Genomic DNA, 17,491 nt, shown 5'->3' on the forward strand with positions numbered 1-17,491 from the left:
GGGTTGTGAGTTCGAGCCCCAGGTTGAGTATAGATAGTACTTACAAATAAAATCTTAAAAAAAAGAAAAAGGGGGCACCTGGGTAGCTCAGATGGCTAAGCGTCTGCCTTCGGCTCAGGTCATGATCCCAGGGTCCTGGGATGGAGCCCCGCATCAGGCTCCCTGCTTAGCAGAGAGCCTGCTTCTCCTTCTCCCTCTACTGTTCCTCCTGCTTGTGCTCTCTCACTCTCTCTGTCAAATAAATAAATAAAATCTTAAAAAATAAATAAATAAAGTCCTTTAAAAAAAAGAAACAGAATCCAGAAATAGACTCATATGTATGTATACACACACATATATAAACACACACCTGCAAATAGGCATGTATAACAAATGGCAAAGATGGTATTTAATTTCAGATAAAAAAGGTGGTCATGTATTAAATGATGCTAGCACAACTGGTGTTGGTGTACTCTAGAAAATAATGAAGCTGGCTTATTCCCCTCTTATATCTTATTAAATCCTTATTATAGGAATTCCAGGGACACCCAGGTGGCACAGTTGGTTGAGCGTCCAACTCTTGGTTTTGGCTCAGGTTGTGATCTCAGGGTTGTGAGATAGAGCCCTGTCCCCCTGTCAGGTTCTGCACTCAGCATGGAGTCTGCTTAGGACTCTTTCTCTCTCTCCCTCTGCACCTCCCCCCGCCCCCCCGCAGTCTCCTCTCTAAATAAATAAATAAAATCTTTTTTAAAAAGTGAATTCCAGACAGGTTAAAGATTTAAATATGAAAATAAGGGTGTCTGCTTGGCTCAGTCAGTTAAGTGCCTTCAGCTCAGGTCATGATCCCTGGGGTCCTGGGATGGAGTGGGGCTCCCTGTTCAGTGGGGAGTCTGCTCCTCCCTCTCCTTCTGCCCCTCCCCACTTGTGCTCTCTCTTGCTCACTGTCTCTCTCAAATAAACAAATAAAATACTTAAAATATATATAAAAATATATATGAAAATTGGGGCGCCTGGGTGGCTCAGTTGGTTGGGCATCTGCCTTTGGCTCCAGTCATGATCTCAGGGTCCTGGGATCAAGCCCTGCATCGGGCTCCCTGCTCAGTGGAGTGTCTGCTTCTCCCTCTCCTTCTGTGATTTCTCTCACTTTTGTTCTCTCTCAAGTAAATAATAAAATCTTTAAGAGAAAAAAAATATATAAGAAAATAAAACAAAAATTTTAGAAGAAAAACTAGAAGAATATGTGAATGACTCTGAGTTCAGGGAGATAATTTTTTGCAAGATAGGAAGTAAAGAAGTTTTAAAGAAAAGATAGATGTATTTGTCCCATAAAAATTTTAAAAGCAAAAACAAAGCCAAAGGACAAATGTCTAACCAATAAAATTACCTGTAACACAGATGACAGATAAAAGAGCTTCCATAGTTTGATTTCATACAGAGCTCTTATAACTTGATAAGAAAAAGGCAAACTCTCTAAAACAAGTTGGCAGAGAATGTGAACAAGCAATTTATAAGAGAGGGACTCCAAATGGCCAGTAAGTATATGAAAAGATGTTCATCCTCCTTAGTAATCAAATAAATGAAAATCTAAATAACAATAAAATACTATATTTTGTCTCTCACCTGGTGAAATTAAAGACAATGATAACCATGGCTCTTAGCAAGGCTGTGAGAATGTGAATTTTAAATTAAAATTTACAATTTAAACTTGTCCATTTGGAAAAGTATTCGATAGAATTGAAGGCATAGTAAAAGGACAGATGCATAAGAATGTTAATCACAATATTGTTTGGAGAGTCAAAAAAAAACAAAACAGAACGCAATCTGCAAAGAACCTGAATGCTCATGGGTAGGAGAATGGTCGAGTCTGTGGTGGCCCATCACCACTATGGAATATCTTGCAGCTATTAAAAGAAAAAATGAGGTAATTCCATTCATTGACTGGTAAGATCCTCCATGTCAAATTGACAGGTGAGAGAAAGAAATTGCACGGAAACGTACATAACACGATCCTATTATGGACAAAAAAAACCACGATAAAGTGTGTGTATATATATAATAACTATATGAGCGCGAGGAAAGATGTAGAAGGATATACATTATCATGTTCACAAGGTTCAAACTGATTACCTTCGGGCGGGGGTGCTTGGAAGGAGAGGAGGAGAGAAGAGGTTAAAAAAAGTCAAAAAAAAAGTTTTAAGTCCGTGAAACAAGGACAGTAATATGGTTGTTCTTAAACAAGTACGATAAATACATTAGAGGCAAAAATTAGAGGGAACGATCTCACTGTTAGCTTCAGGGGTTGGATTAAATTAATAATGGGATGGAAATAGCTCCAGAAGAATACATGATAACCATTGGACAACGATGCTGCACTTGTACATTTCTATGACAAATATGTCCGGTAAAAACAGAGGCTGCAAATGCACATATATAGTGAGATCTCTTCTATGTGTGTATTTGAATATAAACGAAAGGCAGCCTGAATGGGCGAGAAAGTTCGCAGCAATATCTGCGCTTGTGAGATCTGGGGGCGGCGGTCCCTTTTCCCCATGCTGGCCTTAATTTCATTTACATGCATTTTCTAATTTTTCTTTTCTTTTCTTTTCTTTTTTAAGATTTTATTTATTTATTTGACAGAGAGAGAGCACAAGCAGGGGAAGTGGCAGGCAGAGGAAGAAGGAAAAGTAGGCTCCCTGCTCGGGGCTCAATCCCAGGACCCCGGATCATGACCTGAGCCGAAGGCAGACGCTTAACCCACTGAGCCACCCAGGCACCCCTCAAATTTTTCTAAATTAACTTCAGATCTGAGGGGGATAAAGAGAATTGAGTTCAGAAGAACAGCGTCTAATGACAAGGAATTCCAGAAAGAGAATAGAAGACATGTTAGTCCTACAGAAATGGTCTAAAAACACTGACCTTCAAAGGGAAGGGGTCTCAGGGTCTCCAGCTGGTCATTCCCATAATGCAAATTTCCTTCCTTCCTTCCTTCTGTCTCCGTCGAGACTCCAGTTGGAGAAGCAGCCCTTGTCAGGGTACAAAGTGTGCCCCCCCCCCCCCCCCCCCCCACACACGGAGAGACAGACAGGCAGAGAGACAGACAGGCAAAGAGATAGGGAGCAAACCAGCCTTACATTATATACCTAATAGGGGTCACTCCCGGAATGCTTGCCTAGACAACTCAGCCCCTAGGTGACTTTCTGTGTCCTTCCAGGGTGAGAAGCAAGCAGTCATTTTAAAATAACAGCTTCTCCTGCCAAACCAAAAATTAAGGCCTGTCTCACCAGGCAGCCTTCTACATTATTAATGGCTAAGAGACCATTAAAACCTGCCTGGTCCTGTCCATCTCTGCCTGGGCCCTATGGCCTAGAAGAGTCAGATTTATTATTTTTTTTAAGATTTTATTTATTTATTTGACAGAGAGAGAGAGAGAGAGAGCACAAGTAGGCAGAGAGGCAGGCAGAGGGAGAGGGAGAAGCAGGCTCTCCGCTGAGCAGGGAGCCCGACGTGGGCCTCGATCCCAGGACTCTGGGATCATGACCTGAGCTGAAGGCAGCCGCTTAACCGACGGAGCCACCCAGGCGCCCCATATGGCCTAGAAGATTCAGAAAGTCCCAAGTAGATGTGCGATCAGGATCCTAACTCCATATGCCTTGGCTTGCTCCTCCCCTCATTTTCAGGGGATCAACCCGAAACTCAAGGGTGAGCAATGAGCTCAAGGATCACCCACCTAGTGGACTGCCGAACTCAGCTCTGATGCTGGTCTCCTGGGCCTTTTCCACTCTGCTGTTCAGGAGGGCTGATCTGACAGTGGACGATTCTGCACAGGCAAGGGCGATCGGCCTGACAGGTGTCACTAGCAGCATGCCATTCAGTGTCCACCAACTGGCCCCAGGGTGAAAAGACAGCTTGGGTCTGCAGCGTTTGCCGATTTCCTTGGAGCGAACCCTCTTACTGTGGCTGATTTCATGCTGGTTGCCAACTCTGCATCAGCTTGCTTCGATGGTCTGCTCTCAAGTGAGGCGAATGCAGCATACCTTCCTGAGGGCCTGCAGACCCAGGGTTCTGGTACCTTCTAGGTCAAGTCTGGCCTCTGTCCCACCTCAGCAGTCCCCTATTATTAAAAAAAAAAAAATGTTACTTGTAAGGCATTATGTGGAGGCAACGTGAGCAGAATGGGACAGAAACTTGGGAGTCTCATAGCCTGGCTTCCCAACAGCAGTCCCACCACTTAAGACCAGCACTATTAATTAAGCCACCTGACCAACCTGGGCCTCAGTTGCCTCACCTGTAAAACTGGGCTATTGATACCTGACCAGGTTGTGGTGAGACACAAATGAGGTAATATTCGTGAAGTACTTGACAATGAGTCGATAAATCTGACTTCCTTTTTCTTTTTTTTAAAGATTTTATTTATTTATTCATGAGAGACAGAGAGAGAGAGAGAGAGAGAGGCAGAGGGAGAAGCAGGCTCCCAAGGAGCAGGGAGCCCGATGCGGGACTCAATCCCAGGACCCTGGGATCATGACCTGAGCCGAAGGCAGACGCTCAACCATCTGAGCCATCCAGGCGCCCCAAATCTGACTTCCTTTTATGCATTACTACGAGTAGTTGCTTATGCTATAACACAATTTGCAAAAATCGGAACACCAAACTCCTCCTGTGCTTTATTATCAGGAATGCACCGGTAGCTTGGGATGGAGGTGGGGGAGTTTAACAGAGGAGAGCTGAAGGACCTTTGAAGGGTGATGAAAATATTCCTTATCTTGAGAAGGGTGGGTTACCTGGTGTATGCCTTTGTCAGAACCCATCTGACTGCATACTTGTGACCTGAGGATTTCATTCTATGGAAATTTAACTCTATTAAGAATTGAAGGGATGCCTGGGTGGCTCAGTCGGTTGAGCATCCAGCTCTTGATTTTGGCTCAGGTTGTGATTTCAGGGTCGTGGGATCGAGTCCTGCGTCGGGCTCTGCACTCAGTGCGGAGTCCGCTTGCCCCTCTCCTTCTGCTCCTCCCCCTGCTCTGTCTCTCTCTCAAAGAAATAAATAAAATCTTTAAAGAAAAGAAATGAAAAAAAGTGGGGACAGGGCATGATTATGATTACAACGGACTTTCAAAAGCATACAAATTAACAAGTGGACATGAGGAAGAGCTAGGTGAGCAGCTTCACCGGGCCAGGCCAAAACCCTCCTCTTACCCTACCCCAGAGATGGCCCTAATCTCTCTCTCCATCATGGAGGTGTCCAGGCAGCTGTTGATCACAGAGACCAGGAGGGCCCTGGGTTTAGGCAAGAGTACTACTCTGTTGTGGGCCATCATTACAACCCCAGCCTCCATCTCTCTATCCAGTCACTGCTCCAAGACCACACACCCAGGGAACCAGAAGCCAGTGTTCAGTCAAGACTTTCATTGTGGGACGCCTGGGTGGCTCAGTTGGTTAAGCATCTGCCTTCCACTTAGGTCATGATCCCAGGGTCCTGGGATCGAGCCCCACATCGGGCTCCCTGCTCAGGGGGAGTCTGCTTCTCCCTCTCCCTCTGACCATACCCCCTGCTTGTACTTTTGCTATCTCTCTCTAATAAAAAATCTTAAAAAAAAAAAAAAAAAGACTTTCATTGTGCATGGGATGCTCAACCCAGGCAGTGTGACTCAGCTGAAAAACCTCACCCCATAGAGCTGGATGTTGGACCAAGTTTATCTGACAGAGATAGTAATCAATCTGAGCATGCCTTTGAAAGACCATGAAGCAATGCCTTCCTACTTCCTGGGTTCCTAGAGATAGTGCCCTGAGTCCCGTGTCAAATCCAACTCTCCCCAACCCACTGGTATCTGTGATCTGACCAGACACTGTTGCCAAGAGACCAAAGGCTTAGGAAGCCCAAAGGAAACCTGTCCTGCAGTCCTCAATATTAACAGAAAAAAAGAAGAAAAAGGATGTGAGAAACATTCTCCTGATAAGAAACCAATAAGATCTGGCCTTATTCATATCCTTTCCTACAAAAAAGCAAGCAAACAAAAGTGCCATGAAGAAGGTAGAAAGCAGCAGTTATTTCAAGATGAAAAATGAGTAATTAGTAAAATGAGCAGAACTTCCCTTTCCTGTCATTCAGAAGACACTTGGCCTAAGACCCTAGCCAATATAAATTCTTTCTGATCGTGTTCCCATTTCATTTCCACAGATTTTAATCTGGATACCAAAAGATGAACAAAAGGGTTCAATATTAAGATTTAGCTTTTAAAGAGCACACTTAGCATGACGAGCACTGAGGAAGGTATAGAATTGGTGAATCACTATATTGTACACCTGAGACTAATATAACACCATATGTTAACTCTACTGGAATTAAAATGAAAAAGCTGAATAAAATTTTTAAAAAAGATTTAGCTTTTAAAACAGTCTCAAGTGGTTTACTTAGTTATCTCCTGTGAATGAAAAATTAACATAGAAATGTCTAAACATCTAATTATACTGAACTTAAAAAAATGTTTACAGTAAAGAATAATAGAGCTATCGGTTGTTACCTCTTTTTATCTGTAAGGGTAATGTGTTTATAGTGTTTCCCTGTTTTTCTGGGAAAGTAATAAAAAATTACATGCTACTAATTTGGGAAAGTACCTCAGCAAGAGTTTTTGTGTGGACTCCTGTCAAAAACCCACATTTCCTACCCTAGGACACAGTCTGTGATGCTCTGTTATCTATAAAATGCAATTCTGAGTAAAAATAACCTGATTTGCAGATTGGATATTGCAGAATATAAATTCCCTACTGCCTTTAAATAAGAAACATGTAAACAAGTTCGCTACATGTACTGAATTTATTCCATTGGTGAACACATTTCAGTTTATCTGTTTCAAAAATAACTCAAGATTGAGTTTTGGACACCCAAATCTGCTGTAAAAATCCATCAAGTGACATTTAGGAAAACATTATTTTTTTTTTAATTTATTTTTTTTTTAAGATTTTATTTATTTGCGAGAGAGAATGAGAGACAGAGAGCATGAGAGGAAGGAGGGTCAGAGGGAGAAGCAGACTCCCTGCTGAGCAGGGAGTCTGATGCGGGACTTGATCCCGGGACTCCGGGATCATGACCTGAGCCGAAGGCAGTTGCTTAACCAACTGAGCCACCCAGGCGCCCCAGGAAAACATTATTTTTAAATGGCTTGCTTTTATTTTTGTTTTGAAAGCACATGTGTGGGGCGCCTGGGTGGCTCAGTCGTTAGGCGTCTGCCTCCAGCTCAGGTCATGATCCCAGGGTCCTGGGATCGAGCCCCGCGTAGGGCTCCCTGCTCAGCGGGAAGCCTGCTTCTCCCTCTCCCAGTCCCTCTGCTTGTGTTCCCTCTCTCGCTATGTCTCTCTCTGTCAAATAAATAAATAAAATCTTTAAAAAAAAAAAAAAGAAAAGAAAGCACATGTGTGTTGAGAGCTGTGATTTATGCTAGAAATTGACACCATGGTCTGAATGTTTGAATAAGCACCAAAGTTGCTTGAATTTTCTCCAGCGGCAAGCTAAATTAGATCTTGTGTTATCAGAGGTTACTCAGCTTGAGAAATGTGTGTGTTGTGATTGACTTCCCAGTTTTTCTTTCTGCCCCAAAATGCCTTGATGGGGAACAAACCAAAGGACAATAAAAAGGGCAAAAGATAGCCGTGGCCCCGTGGACCGCCAATGTTCTCTGTCATCAGGAAGCAGAAGGACGGCAGGCATATCTGGGGAAAAAAAAAATCTCCAGACACAAATTGCAGTCATCATGAGTAAACAGGAATAGCAATAAAAGACTTCACATGGCAAAGGTCACAGGTTAAGAAGGTCTTGGAAAGTAATTCAGCGACAGAGGGATCTTTGTTCCTGCTGGAAGCAGGTGGTACTGGCCACAATTTTCAGGGCCCTCCAACCTCCGGGCTACTGAGTGTAGTCTGAATGGCCGTTTTGTAATCATTATGGCGCTGGAGTCCCAAGTGAGGCAAAGGGGGTTGCCTGCTTGTGCCAGGCATGGGGCGGGTGCGGAGCAGCGTATCAGAGACCGACAGGCACATTTCACCTTCACTTCCCTTTGGGCTAAATCCAATAAACATTCACAAACTGAATGTTATTACTCGCCTTTGAAAAAAATTGTTCTGCCTCCTAATATTTTACTCAAGGCACTTAAAGGACAAATGTTAGCCAATGGTTCTTGAAATGTTTTAGTGAGAAATTTTTTTTCCATACTTCAATTTTAAAAAAAAAGATTATTATTATTTTAGAGAGAGAGAGTGAGCGGAGGAGGGGAAGGGTAGAGGGAGAGGGAGAGAGAGAATCTCAAGTGGACTCCATGCTGAGCGCACAGAGCCTGAGGCTGGGTTGGATCTCACCACCCTGAGATTGTGACCTGAGCTGAAATCAAGAGTCTGATGCTTAACTGACTGAGCCACCCAGGTACCTCTCCATATTAAAAAAAAAAAATTTTATATTCAATATCCAGTTTTTCAAAATGGATAAGACTTTTAAAAGAAGTACAATTACATTTTACTTTTAACATTTGTTAGTGAAAAAGTTTTTATTTTATATGGCTACATTTTTTTAAAAGATTTTTATTTATTTATTTTTCAGAGAGAACGAGTGAGCGAGCACAAGCAGGGGGAGAGGCAGGCAGAGCAGGTAGAGGGAGAGGGAGAAGCGGGCTCCCAGCTGAGCAAGGAGCCCGGTGCGGGACAAGATCCCAGGGCCCTGGGATCATGACCTGAGCCAAAGGCAGACGCCACCCAGGTGTCCCGATATTGCTACATTTTAATATTAATATCATGTGCCTTTCAATATTGTTGTGAAGTGTTTAGACACCTCATTGGTGTCTAAAGCATTCTTTATTGCCTATTATAACACAACCAAATGTCGGGGGGTGGGGGGAAATGAAGATACTACTAAGAAACTGACCCAAAAGGAAAAGAGAGGCGGGAAAAGAGAGAGAAATTAAGACATTTGGAGGTTAGACTGAGAGCATCTAACCAGCATTCCAGGAGTGGAGAATGGGGCAAATGGCAAAGAGACCGCACTGGAAGAAAAAAGGGGTGAGGATTTTTCCAGAATAGAAGAAAGATATCGGTCTCCAGGTTGAAAGTACCCAAGTACTGAGCAGCTTCAATAAAACTAAGCCCTCAAACTGATAGCAGTGGGCAGCTCTGAAATGGTTGGGATTGGCGTGATGCTCAAAGCAGATTTTAGCCTTAGCGGTAATGCATACATTTTTAATAAGGAGATTGGATTTGTGTGTTTCATATGCAATCAGGAACTATTTTTAAAAGAACCTAACCAGACTCAAATGTTGAGTTCCTAACTGGGAAGCCAATCAGTTGGAAGGTGGGGAGAGGTCTTCGGTGAGTAGCCACTTGGATCACCACAGAGGATCTCTGCCCTGGAGATGCCAATGCTGGGGTGGAGACAGAACCCCAGAAAAGTACACTGTGGAAGATCTCGAAATAGATGGAGATGGAGACATCAGTTTCTGGCAGCTCCTGTTCATGGTGTGCTGATAATGTTAGGTGCTCACGAGCAGTAGCTGATCTCAATCTCATGCTAATCATGCAGGCTGGACTATCATTGTGTCCACCTTATGGATAAAGAATCTAAGGCTTAGAAAGAGGAAGGGGGTTGCTTGAGGATAGAGTCATAGCTAACTCTATCCTCACTACATTTATTGAATGCTCACTACAAAGCAGGCACCAAGAACTTGTTATAGGCATGTATTAAACTCAGTTAATCCTCCCAAGAACCCTGTAAGGCAGTACTAGCTCGTCCCATTCTACAGATGAAGAAACTGAAGCCCAGATGTGTCAAAACCCAGGTATGTTAAACAAGTCAGTGGTAGAGCTAGGATATAAATTCCATCTGAACAGAGCTTATGCCCTTAATTTCATAATATTTTGCCTCTGGGGTGAGGAGAGAGAAGAAGCTAGGAAGTAATCTGTATTTGAGGATGAGGAGTTCAGGATGGAGCAGGGCAGGACACTTATTATTATTATTGTTATTTTTAAGTGAGCTCCATGCCCAATGTAGGGCTTGAACTCACGACCCTGAGATCAAGAGTCATGCGCTCCACTGGCTGAGGCAGCCAGGCCCCCCACGGCAGGACACTTTTGAACAGATCTGAAGGTGGGGAGGCGGTGTGAGGAGTGGAGTGTGGAGCAGGAGGGAGGGGTCCCATTGAGGGGAGGGTCTCCGATGGGTCTCCTAAGTGCCTGAGCTTTAATCTCAGAGTGTGAAGAAGTAACCCACCTGCTGTGCCCTCAGTTTCTTTCTCTGGTTTATGGAGATGATAAAAGGATCTACCTCGCGGGTCTCTTGGGAGGATTCAGCAAGATAATATGCTGAAAACATGTGCACGGTGCCTGGCATCGCCTAAGTCCCAATACATGTCAGTTCTAATGATTAATTACTACACCAGAAAGTATGGTTGCCCTTTACGTTTCTGTACGATGCACAAGACTGTTTCAAGTGACGGGAACTCAGGTCAGACAAATGTGTTTTGTTGTGTTTTGTTTTGGAAGACCTCACACCGCCACAGAAAGCATAAGGGTCTAGCTTGCACTAGTTTCAGGGACAGCCAGATCCAAGGGCTGTGACTCAGCCAAATCTCACCTCTGCTTCTCTCTGCTTGGACTCTAGTCTCTTAAACATCTCCTGGGCTCATGGCAGCCAGCAGCTATGGAAGCTTCCATCTTTACCTCCCAGCAGGAAATCAGTAATGACTTTTGAGCTCTGTTTTCATAATTTTGGAGGTGGTTCTGATATAACATGGCCACGGAGGAAGGGGCCTCTAAGACTGGGGAGCACCCACTCGAAACACATGGTATATGCGAAGGAAGTAGGGACAGAACCATTTCCCAGAAGAGTGACATGTACTTCCAGACAGACCAAATGAGTTTACCCACACTTCACTCACTCTCAAAAAAAGTACACCCTTGGGGCGCCTAGTCATTAAGCGTCTGCCTTCGGCTCAGGTCATGATCCCAGGGTCCTGGGATCGAGCCCCGCATCGGGCTCCCTGCTCTGCGGGAGGCCTGCTTCTCCCTCTCCCACTCTCCCTGCTTGTGTTCCCTCTCTCGCTGTGTCTCTCTCTGTCAAATAAATAAATAAATAAAATCTTTAAAAAAAAAAAAAAGTACACCCTTGCACATATTGCTTTTTGCACCATAACAGAATCAATGTCCTTTGTATAGCAAGTTTTACACCATAACCAGACTCTCTGTGTGTGCATGCCTGTGGAAAACTTGTTTTTGTCTCTGCAATCTTGTAACATCTTCTCTTTGTCCCTATTGTTCTGAAATTTCCTGCCAATGTAACACGGCATATGCCAATTTTCATCTACTTTCCTGGGAATTTAGTGGGCCTCACTATGGTAACCAGTGTTCTTTGGAGTTCTTGAATTGTTTTCTTGGAGGATTTCCTCCCCTCTGTTTCCTCTGTTCTTTCTGGAACTCCTGAAATGGAGATAGTAGACCTCCTAGACTGGCCCTCTAAGGTTCTGATAATTTCTCAGTTATTTTCCATCTCTGTTCTTTTGTACTTTCTGTGACATTCCCATACCAGGATTTACAGCTCTTCTGTTCTAATCTTCCTGGATGTTATCATAATTTTAATTCCAAGAGCTGTGTTCTATGTGCGTAAGACATCATTTGACACAGAAGAAAGGTTTGAATTTTTTTTTAAAGCATCTCCTCATGCAAAATACAGAACAAAGTTCCTTTTATGAGATTGGTTTTCACAGTATCAGGTCCAGCTCAAGAAGGTAGTTTCAACTCCAAACAATTAGTAGCTAAAACCAAGACACCTTTGTGCAATTGCCAAAGCACTGGTTTTCCTGGCTTGCATGTAACTAGTCAACACCGCATCTTGGACCAAAGGAAACATCACATTTGGAAGCGCTGGAAATGAGAAAGGTGTTACTTTAGACTAACACCATTCCGCTGGTGGGCACATTGACAGTAAAGCTTTCCCCGTAGACTGATGACCCTATAGATCTTACTAACTATTGTATTTATGTGGTATCAATTAGAATCCCGAAAGAGAAATGTCTGGAAGAACTTCCAAAATTCCAAGACAATCTGCTGGGATGAAACACTCAAAGTGGTAACAAATATTTTGAAACACATGAGATATTTTGGAAACAATGTGTAAGTCTGGGTACTGATGGTATAGAGGTATCAAGAATTCCCTCTGGGAGGGGCACCTGGCTGGCTCAGGGCAAGAAGCATGTGACTCTTGATTTCAGGGTCGTGAGTTCAAGTTCCACATTGGGGGCAGAGATTACTTAAGTAAATAAAACTTAAAAAAAAAAATCCCTCTGAGAAACATGAGGCAGGTGATATTTGTCTTACTCTGAGAAAAGCTTTTCTGTGCAAGCATGTAGAAGTTTGCCTATAGATCTGAATTCCATGTTAAATGAAGATATTGAAGGGGCATCTGGGTGGCTCAGTCAGTTAAGTGTCTGCCTTCGGCTCAGGTCATGATCCCAGAGTCCTGGAATGGAGCCCCATGTTGGGCTCCCTTCTCAGCGGGGAGCTTGCTTCTCCCTCTCCCCCTGCTTGTGCTCTCTCTCTCAAATAAATAAATAAAATCTTTTTTAAAAATGAAGTTATTGAAAACGATGAGTCTGGGGTGCCTGGCTGGCTCAGTCAGTGCAGCATGTGACTCTTGATCTCCAAGTTGTGAGTTCAAGCCCCACGCTGGGCATGGAGCCTATTTTAAAAAAATAAAAATAAAGAAAATAAAATAAAGAAAAAGAATATGATGAATCTAAGTAATCCAAACCACTACAATCCCTTTGATTTTGGATCAGAATATCACTTCCAATATTTCATATCAAAGTACATAGGCTTCCAAGATATAAATTTTATGGCTCAAATAAAGACTTTTTGTGAATAATTCTTACTGCTCGGATTTGTCAAAGGTTACTATTGTCCTTGTAAAAGGTTTTATTCATTTGACCTCTTTTTGACCAAAAATTTCAAAGAGGACATGAAAATAGTTAACTGGTACTTAAAACGTTCATAAATTTGACCAAATTCAACTTTGGGAGGCAGAGGTTGAAAATGGTGTGTCAGTGGTACGAAAACTAGGAGAGGGATCTGAGGTCTACTCATTCAACACAGCATTTCAGCAAGGCTCCAGTGCCTGGCCCCCTCTCGTGGAGACCAGAGCCCCTTGGCTCTACCGTCCCTGGAGCTTTGGGGTCTGCTTCTCTGTGGTGCCCTTGCTGGTGTAGATTCAGCTCTATCGACTTTCCTCTCCTTTTTGTCAGAAGGGACACAAAGGGTGTATACAGTCTGCCACACTTACCTGGGAGTAGACAGTGCTTTTTTAAACTCTTTTGCACTTTTTTAAACCAGAGAATCTGGTTTCAGAGGGAAGCTACTTGGAAGTCCAATATATTAAAGAGAAAAAGTACAGTTGCTTTGGTTGGAGTAGGAATGAGATGCTCTTCACATTGGATGCTTTCTATGTTGGAGTCCAATGAATGGGCAGCAATCATAAGATTTTTCTAAGCCAGGCCCTGCACTAACTCCTGAGGATGCGGATGTGGACAACGAAGTCTCTGCCCTTGGGGAGCTCAGGGTCCAGTGGTAGAGACAGACACGTATATGAAGAATTACAAGGTTTCAGGTCGCTGAAATGAGAAATGGAGGGACGCATCAGGAGTGGATTATCTCTCAGTTGATGGAAACCCACTCAAACTGGCTTATGCAGAAAGGGTGGGAGTGGGGTTTTTTTTTAAGAATGATCAGAGTGCAGGTTATGGGTTCCCAGGGCCAGATTTGCGGGCAAGAGGCTCTGGATCCAGAAAGCAGCAAAGCCACCCGTCGTCTGCAGTGGCCCTCTGGCGGCCACTTGGGCCCTTTCTGGGGGCTCTGCCAGTCCCCCGCGGGAGTCAGCCTTAGCTCTCTTGTTTCCGACACCTCTCTGCAATCTATGGCAAGTTCTGTTGGCTTTTCCCTCAAAATACGTCCAGAATCTGACCCTTCCCACCAACTCCACTGCTATCCCCTAGGTCCAAGCTACTGGCACCTTGGGCCTGGAACCTTGCCGTGGCCTCCTAAGAGGACCCCAGATTCTGCCCCTGTGGCTTCTCGGCCTGAATCTCCCACTCCTGTCCCCTTCCCCATATTGCTGCTGCCACAGTTTCCCCCTCAGGGCCTTGGCTCTAACCATTGCCTCTCCCTGGATTGTTCTCTCACCCCCCCCCCCCCCGCCATGTGACAGCATCCTGTCTTCCTTCAGATCCTTTTTTTTTTTTTTTTTTTAAGTAGGCTCCACAACCAGCATGGAGCCCAACACGGGCCCTGAACTCTCGACCCTAAGGTCAAGACCTGAGCTGAAATCAAGAGTGCTTAACCAATTGAGCCACCCAGGAGCTCCATCTTCCTTCAGATCTTTACTATTTCAGTACCTGCCCTGTCCTGCCCCTACACTTCCTACCCCACTTCCTAGCTTTCATTCTTTTTCCTCCTTAGCTCCTACCACCACTTATTATTTTTCTTATATCCCTTATGGTCTCTTCCCTACTAAAATGTACCCTCTAAGAGAGCAGGGATTTCGGCTTTCGTGTTTCATAGATGCATCCCGAGCACACGGAATAGTGCCTGACACACTGTTGTTGCTTGGTGAATATTTATTTATTTATTTAATTTATTTTTATATAATCTCTACGCCCAACGTGGGGCTCGAACTCAGGACCCTGAGATCAAGAGTTGCACGCTCTTCTGACTGAGCCGGCCAGGCGCCCCCTTTAGTGAATATTTATTGAGTCAATGAAAGTCTGGTCTCTCCTTTCTCTCTGTAGTCTCCCTTCTCTTCCTCCTCCTCCTCTTTATCCTCCTCCTTTTCTTCCCCCTTCTCCTCCTTCCTTTCCTCCTCCTCCTTCTTGCTTTCCTCAGCATCTGGTGGTAAATTGCAGGGTCAGTTCTGGAGCTCTGTGATAAATTCCAAATTCTCAGCCCAAGGACTCCAACTGACCTAGTTTGAGCCAAGTTTTCAGCCTGGGACCCATCAGCTCTGGCCTCTGGGATGCATATATCTATATACACACACTTCTCCGTGGTACGGGTCAGTTCCCAGAGAATCAGAGCTGGACAGATGGCCCCAAAAGGCGCTGTGAATGTGAAGAAGCAATCTAGACAGTGGTAGCAGCCACCTAGATTTTCTTAAACCAGAAACAAAACAGAACAATAAAGTCCTTTGTATTTTTGGTTCCCTTTTACATTTGTGGCAAAAATGCCAGTCAAGTTTCCTGCCACATTCAACTTCCCCTTTTGACTTAAGCTGGCTTGGCTCTCACAGTCCCTCCTAGGGCGGGCCTGGCCAGCAAGGAATGGCTAGGATGGATCCCTGGCCTGAGGGACCCCAGTCTTTTTGTTGGGTTGAGCCAAAGAAGACTCTTTCCCAAGGACTTGAGCACAGGGACCCAAAGGCCACGGGCAGCTGGTGGTGGGCTCCAGGGTGGAAGGGTCCTGGTGTAGAGTCGGGACTGCAGTTGGCTGAGGGCATGCTGTGGGGAGGCCAAAGTGAGGAAGAACAGCAACTAACCGAGAGCCGTAGCCTTTGGTCTGCAGACAGGAGAAGCAAGGAGGCCCCTGAGCACAGCGGAGACAAGAGACAGGGCTGCCTCAGAGAGAGGGAAACAGAGAGAAGCTCTCCGACAGCTTTTCACTTCTTCCTTCCACTCACTCAACAACCCCTGAGCCTCTCGTCCTTGCTTGGAGCTGTGCCGGTCACTAGTGATGTGGGCAAACGAGACAGAAGGGAGTTTTTCCTTGTGAAGCTTGTACTCCAGTCAGGGAGAAAACCATGAAACAGAGTCATAGGGATAATTAATTCATTCATTAGCAGCCTAATGACCAATGTGCATTAATGACAAGATGAATTAATTCTTTACAAGGGCTCCAAAGGTAAAATAGAATGTAGTATAAAGACTTAGGGCCCGAGATGTCACCCAGTCTGGGGCCTAGGGGAAGGCTTTTCTGCTGGGACCTCAAAGATAAATGGGAGTTAGCTGGGCAAAGAGGAAGGGAGAAGAATATTCTAGAAAGAAGAAATGGGCTGTGCAAAGGCCCTGAGGCAATAAAGAGTATATGGCACATTCAAGAAAACCAGGGCAGTCCACTGTGGAGCGGGAATGGGCAGGCAGTGGTGGGTGGGGCCAAGTCAGGGGTTTGGATTTTATTCCAAGGGCTGTGGGAAGCTTTACTTCAAGGGCTCTAAGCAGGAGAGCAGCTTCATGTCAGAGGCAATTTACGAAGGTCACCCTGGAGGCTGGACTAGTTGGGCTGACATGGAAAACCATTCAAGATGGATTCTTAAAGAAAAAAGGCAGGTTGCCAAATGAAACATGCAGAACTATCCCAGCTGTGAGAAAACAAGCAGACAAAATACAAGTCTGAGTGAAAACACACAGTCGAAGTTCTGAAAGGACACATGTATAATCAATCAATAGCATAATTTGCCTTCTCTGGGAGCCACAGACTTGGGATTTGTGAAATTAAACACTGTTGTGGGCTCAGTTTTATTTGAATTTTACAGGGATAGTAAATGTCTGTATTACTTAATTAAGTGACCAAATAAATAAATAAATGTCATTTTTTTTAAAGATTTTATTTATTTATGTGAGAGAGAGAATGAGATAGAGAGAGAGAGAGCATGAGAGGGGGGAGGGTCAGAGGGACAACACTTTGGGTTTTACCATATGCTCCACTGGAGAATCCATTTCTTTTACCTGCCTTACTCCTGAAGGTATTTGAATTTACCACTGCTGGATAACTGAAGGCATGGAAATGAGAGAGGCTCATGCAGAGAGAAGTGGAAAGACTGGCTTGATCAGTTCAGAGTGTACACTGGAATAGTGGGAAATAAGGTTGAATAAATGACTTAAAGGCCATATAATGGAGGATTTAGAAAATTAAGCCAGATAATTTAGGTATGATGCTTTATTTTTTTTTTTTTTAAGATTTTATTTATTTATTTGAGACAGAGAGAATGAGAGAGACAGAGAGCACATGAGAGGGGGGAGGGTCAGAGGGAGAAGCAGGCTCCCCGCCAAGCAGGGAGCCTGATGCAGAACTCGATTCCGGGACTCCAGGATCATGACCTGAGCCGAAGGCAGTCGCCCAACCAACTGAGCCACCCAGGCGCCCCTAAATAAATGTCATTTTAATAAAAGCAAACAAATAGGTTGTTTTTTCCAGAAGCAGAGCCCAAGGTGAAGATTCTTGTACAGGTGATATATTAAGAAAGGCCCCCCAGGAGAAGCTGGTAAGGGAGTGTGGGAAGCAGGACAGGGATGGGGAAAAGAGCAAACAAAGATGTGGTTTCAGTAAAATCCCAAAGCCGGTAGCCTCTGCCTGATCCCTGTGGGCACTGGGAATGCTGGAGTTGAAGTACAACCTCTGTGTTGTCTTGCCCTGAAGCAATGAAGCTGGGCTTTCCTTTCTATTCTGATCAGTCACTGGCCAAAGCATGCCCATAGTGGGCGTGGGAATGGGGCCAGGG

The sequence above is a fragment of the Neomonachus schauinslandi genome, chromosome 4, assembly GCF_002201575.2.
Source record: "Neomonachus schauinslandi chromosome 4, ASM220157v2, whole genome shotgun sequence".
Lineage (NCBI taxonomy): Eukaryota > Metazoa > Chordata > Mammalia > Carnivora > Phocidae > Neomonachus > Neomonachus schauinslandi.